Genomic DNA, 6000 nt, shown 5'->3' on the forward strand with positions numbered 1-6000 from the left:
ATGGCATGTACTGGCCTTCCAATTTGTTCGCATTTCATTTCTTACAATGCTCATCTCTCTACAGAAATGTTTTAAAATCTCCAAGAAATTTATTATCTTTATTCACACATGTCTTTATCAATGGAGTTATTTAGTAAAGAGGTATGTTTGTATTTCATTGATATAATTTGAGGCATAATCTTACTCCTCTTCCCTTACCACTTGTTTAAAGAAAACAACATTTCCTTCTGTGTTGCTTTGGTTTGTTTTCCTTTCATTCATCCCTGAACCTCTAAGCATTTTATTGCTTTTTTTGTGGGAGGAAACTGAGTTGTGGAGGTTAAGTAGTTTGCTGCCATTCATAGAAGGGAGCAGCAGTCGATGAGAAACAACATCTAGGTATCACGCCTGTTAGTCTGGTGCCAGCCACACTGAAATGGTACCAGGCAACACATGGGCCAGTAGTGCTGTCCTTCCATTTGTTAGCAAACTCCCCGTGGTGGAGCTTTTTTTAAGTAGGCCCTACTTAAAGTGATATTTTCAATTACTCGGTAATGGTTGCATGGCTCAAATCAATTTTCTGGCTTCACTGCTTTCTTTCATCATCTTTGCTGTTACTTTTAGTTGCTTTCTGCCTCAGTTTCCCATCTGTTAACTGGGGCTAGCAGCGTCAGCTCATTTCACAGCAAAGGTGGATACATCAGAGCCTTAAAGGGTTCTGACACTGTGAGAACTGTAGAAGCCAGTAAACCAAGGTAGACCTCTTCAGGAATACGGCTTTGTATTAATAGTCTGGAGAAAAGCTCCCTAGGAAAATGGAGCCCAGGCAGGTTTGACTGAAGCACCTAAAGCTTGTTAAAGAAATGAGTAATTGTAACTTAATTAAACTGCCCTCCTCTTTGTTTTTCTGCTCTTTGGTAGCGAAGCAAGAAGCCAAGTCCCACTGCTGTGCTGTTGTCTCTGGCCCTTGGTTGGTGAGAGAGGTGTTTTATGCTTGGCCTCTTCAGGGAAAGGCTGCTTGTTTGCATTGTATTTGTGGCATAATTACTAATGGTACAGATCATTTTTATTAGCCAAGCTGTCTGCATTAAAATGATAGATTTTTTTGTATTATTAAGAACATCCAAGGGAGTCTCTGCAGCAGCAGGAGAAAGATGATAATTTTTCATTTAGCTTAAGAGCAGATGGTTACAGAAACATTCTATGTAAATAAATTAAGGAGAAGCCACCCTCGCTAATAGTTAAGTAAATAGGTTTGGAAACAGCCGGCTCAGGACCAGGCTTTTCTGTTCCCTTCCTTTGCCGCAAGAGCTTAGTTCTGCTCTTCGGCTTACAGCCCCATATGGATAGGGTGTTAATTAAACCAATTTACTTTTGGCCCAAAGTCATCTAAAACAACTTAAGTCCTGCTAGAGCAAGACTCTCACTCACAGGCAGCTTTCCTGAGCACTAGAGAATACTTACCTAGCGTAAGCATCTGGGCTGTAATCAATGTTATTGATAAGCATTTCCAAATGTCTTTTGTCATGGTAGCAAGGCAGTGAGCGATCTGAGGGAGGTATTACTAATGTTGTATTTTATAGCTGCATTCTGCGGTCTCTGATGAGTGCTGTAGTCACAATGCCATGCCACCCTCGAGAGTTTTGACTCAACAAAACAAGTAAATTAGAAGTGGAGAAATGAGAGGTAATTAGGGGAGGAAAGTCAGATTCTGTAGCACGAGGGCTGCAAATGCCTCAGCTGTGGTAGCTGGAGAAGAAAGTAGTGCTTCTCTTCCTACCATCCAAAAGCAGGCAAGAGATGTCAGAAAGAGGAGATTGTGAAAAGCCTAGTCCTCAATGGGGTCACAAAATGAAAAGCTGCAAGAACCTTGAGAACAGAGAAAGTCATGCTTGATCTTCTTTGAGTGGTTCTCTCCTGCCCACCTGAGTTAGAACAGGAAGGTAGGCTGGTACACAGAAAACGCTGTTGCACAGGTCGGTCCCCTCTTCTGTCCTTGCAACCAGAGCGATGCAAAAACATCACCTGGGCGATTGGCTTCTTCCCAAGGTCTCCGGTCGCACAGCCAGGATTCAGCATGCTTGCAAGAGGGTTTGGAGTTTCGGGCAGCAGCAGAACGTGATTTGTACCCTATATCAGGAGGAGACCACATGCAGGTGAAGTGTTCTCAGTTGGTGGAGGCTGGAGCTGAAGGAGAAGCACTCCTCTTCCTAGTCTGGAACAGATACTTGCCTGGGATGACTTGAGCAGTTTCTAGATTCCAGTATAGATTTTCTGTTGGGTATGGATGTACGAAAAGGCATGATACAAAGCAGTTAGCATATTACTATTACTGATAGCAATGCTTGGATAGCATACAGCAAAACCTGATGACCAATGACCAAAATGATAGAATTGTAACAATTTTTATACACCTAAGGACTGATAACAAGAATGTCTGGTGTAAGCTGAGAGCTCATTAGGGGGTTGAGGGAAGAGAAGGGTTAGAGTATGTTAGCTAACGAAAGAAATTACTGTACCCTATCAATATACTGAAAACTAAATGCAATCCTAGGTTGTATAAGGCAAGCTGTCCCTTTAGGGAGAAGGTAGTATACATGGCTTTGTCAAGTCTCTGCACACTACCAAACACTCATGCAAAAAAACCCTGACATGAGACTGGCATATAGGTAGAGAGAAAGGCTTCTGCGATGGTGGGGGCAATGGAGAATCCATTGTATACATGAGGACTAGAAGTGTGTGGCTTGTTTAATCTAGCAAAACAGAGGCTGAGAGGAGATATGGATGCTCTCTATAAATACATCAGAGGAGTAAACATCAGGGAGGGAGAAAGAGCAATTTAAACTAAAAGACAACATTGGCACAAGAGGAAATGGGTATAAATGGCCCATGAATAAATTTAGGCTGCAAATTAAGTTTCTAAGCAAAAGACCAGTAAGATTTTAGATATCCAAGTAAGAGTACTAGGGCAAATAACCTAACTGTTTCTAAGATGGGATTTGGTTACTTATATGAGAATTAAATAACGTGCTTAGCTGTGGTAAGCTGTGGCACCTCCGCTACCTTACCTGACAGTGGAGGACTGAATATGATTATCCTGTGGTTTTATATTTGTATATGGGGGAAGATCAGCCTGAAAAAATCAGTCTCCATATTTGATATCTCCACAGTCAGAGACATCATATGTGTAGCCCGTGTGCTTCACAGTAATTTCTGCTACTTAATTCTTCATAATTAATAAGAGTTCCTAAGTAAATGGCCAGCCCCTCAAAATTATGAACTTAAAGTAAAACTTGTATTTACCTAATCAACTATGATGGGGTCCTAATTTATGAGAGCAGGCTGTTTTCTCAAGGCCTAGGACTGCTTAAAAGTTTGGAAATTCTCAGATGCAGGTGTTAACAGCTCTAACGTCAAGACTAAGATTGTCGTGTGTGCACAGTGAAAATTTCCCAGCCAACCTTAACTGCTGCTGCTGTTTCACCACCCAAAGCCAGTGACAAGCCTGTTCTCAAGCAACATATATCTTCACCGCATCAGTGACTCTGGAAATTGAGAAGTGATCTGTGTGTGGTCCACCTTTCTCTAGTTGGATAGACTGTTGTTTTTTTTTTCTCCCTTACTGTAGCATTTAAAACAAAGTCTGTGTGTCTCAAAGCAGAAAGCTTCTTTGAAAGAAGTAGTTTGCAGTGAAGCAAATTGTGTTGTTCACTAGAAGTAACCACACCATGAACTCCTTTGACCAGAATAAAATATGTAAGGTTTTGATACACGCCATATACTTCAGTGGATGACAGAAGTATGGATTGAGGTGATGTTTATGCCAACAAAACATTTTTGTCTACACAAACAACATTCATATACTACAGATTTAAGATTTTAACAGCTGCAGACAGGTAATGCCTTACATTTCTTCTCTAAACCTCCTTGTTAACAAGTCCTTATCCAAGTGTTACAACACTAGGAATGAAGGTAGAAGGTTGTAAGGAGGTGGAGTGGGGTAAAATTTCGAAGTCTTTCTAAACTTCCTATTCCTTGGCTTTCTAGCGTGTAGGGCTGTTGGGGGTTAAGTGACTGAGCTGTGAATTTGCAGCCTTTTGCTGGCTGGATTTGCAAAACTGAAGGATTTTTGCTTTGATTAACAGGATAATTAGAGCTGTATTGTAAGCATAAGCTTCACTGAGCTTTGCCAGTACTCATTTCTTACCTTGACCTCAGAGACTCACCACGATCCTTAATGCTGTGCAGAGAAGACCCAGGGTGTCTATTTAAAGACCTCCTGTGCCACTTAGCCAGTGCTTCTTTCCTGCCCTGCGTTAAGCTCCACTTTGGCAATGGTGCAATTTCATAGCTCCTGGATGTTTTTTTTCCAGGTTCCTGTCAGTCAGCTTAAAAAATTCTCACTGAGGTCATTAATGCAGTGAAGTCGTGTGAGCCATGAGGGCCAGGGTCAGGAAGCCGTGAGCTTCCATGGCACCGGGGGACAGAGGAGAGGAGACTGGCAGCATTACAATGGGGCTGCTTGGATGCCGCTCCCCCATGCTGACCCGACACCAGTCCCATATCTTTGTCCTCCCGTTCCCTCTGCTTCTCCTTTCACAGTGGAAATCAGTCCCACCAAGCGAGTCTAACTTGCAATAAAGTCTTCATAGTTAAGCTGCTGACTCCAGAGAAAAACTGAAATCCTCATCAATCATTTTGCCTATACAGTATTTCTCAGTAGGCAAATTTTCTGCTGGCAGCATCCGCTGTCACTCTTGAATCTTTTTGCAAAGTGCCCGTTTGGTAGCTCCAGCCTATACACTAAACTTGAGAGAATTCGGAGTCTTGCATCAGGCATCTGTGCTGTTCTGAGTTTCCAAACTAAATGAATTACTTCATAAGTAACAAACTGATCAACCGTGATCCTTGAGCAGGAAAAGTGGGAGGCAGGAGGTATTGGACTTTGCTAGCTAAGCAGGCTCAGACATGAACTGGGGGATCTCCCAGAAAATTAAATAGGTGGCACAACACAGCTTGTTTAGCCTAAATCAACATTAAATCGATCAACATTAAATCAACACTGATTCTGCTTTAGCAGGTGCTGCATTGTAATTAAACATGAACTTAAGATGCTGAACCTGAAATTTTGCAACCCATGTTGGGATATTAAAGTAGCGGACACCTTCTGAAGTTTGTCAGGATATGTGACATTTCATCCAGGTGGTTACTGCCGTCCTGACCGCTCAGAAAGAACTGAGTATCTTGAAAACTTACGGTGTTTTCTGACATCAGGTTCAGTCTTTCTAGCCAAATTTTAGTATTTCCAGACCTCACCACTGCTTTTCCATTTCCTGCTGTTTATGGATGGAAAGTTTGGTGTTCCAGAACCTATCATCTCAATGGAAGTTAATTCCCAGATGAGCTTCATTTTCCATGGAGACCCTCGATAGGTTGTGTGGCAGAGGGGGCAGGTGAAGGTAGAAGCAAGTGGACTCCAGCACTGCCTGTTTCTGTGCAGCAGTTCAGTTGCTTTCCTGGCAATCAAGACCAGCTGGACTGAATACCTAGAAGTGCTCTTCCATACATGCCAGCTCTGTCTCGGTGCACTGGCTTCTGGGAAGCTCTGGTATGCAGAATCCAACCGTCATCAGGGCTTGCCATAAGGATAAATTTGCAAGCAGACCATTTTTGGCTCTTGCTGTAGCAGTCTCTGAAAAGAGCCCTTCTTTCTGTCTTTCCTCCACCTCCCTTCCAGAGACATGACCAATGTTTTCCACAAATGGAGAAGTTTACAGCTCCCCACACATCACAGCCCCTGCCAGAAATTTTGTTTTAGTTGCCACAGCAACAACTTAACGAATTTTTAAAGCCCCTGCCGCTGGCCGTGCCTCTGCCCTGTTTGTTCTTCCTGTGCATTTCCCCAGCACCACGCGAGGCTGCAGAGGCAGTGACTGAGAGCTCTAATAACCCCAGTAATGGATCCAATTATGGCCGTTAGTGCTTCTGTTGAGAATACATGAATAAGTAAATCTATGCATA

At 42.7% G+C, this 6000-nt stretch overlaps 1 protein-coding gene across 1 annotated transcript in view; it reads left to right on the forward strand.

The window, feature by feature from the left end:
• LOC103912825 (transmembrane protein 263-like) overlaps positions 1 to 6000 on the forward strand; it is a 192422-nt gene that overhangs the window by 170121 nt on the left and 16301 nt on the right. The gene's annotated exons all lie outside the window — the stretch shown is intronic.

The sequence above is a fragment of the Pygoscelis adeliae genome, unplaced genomic scaffold (genome assembly GCF_000699105.1).
Source record: "Pygoscelis adeliae isolate BGI_AS28 unplaced genomic scaffold, ASM69910v1 Scaffold22, whole genome shotgun sequence".
In the NCBI taxonomy this organism is placed as follows: Eukaryota; Metazoa; Chordata; class Aves; order Sphenisciformes; family Spheniscidae; genus Pygoscelis; species Pygoscelis adeliae.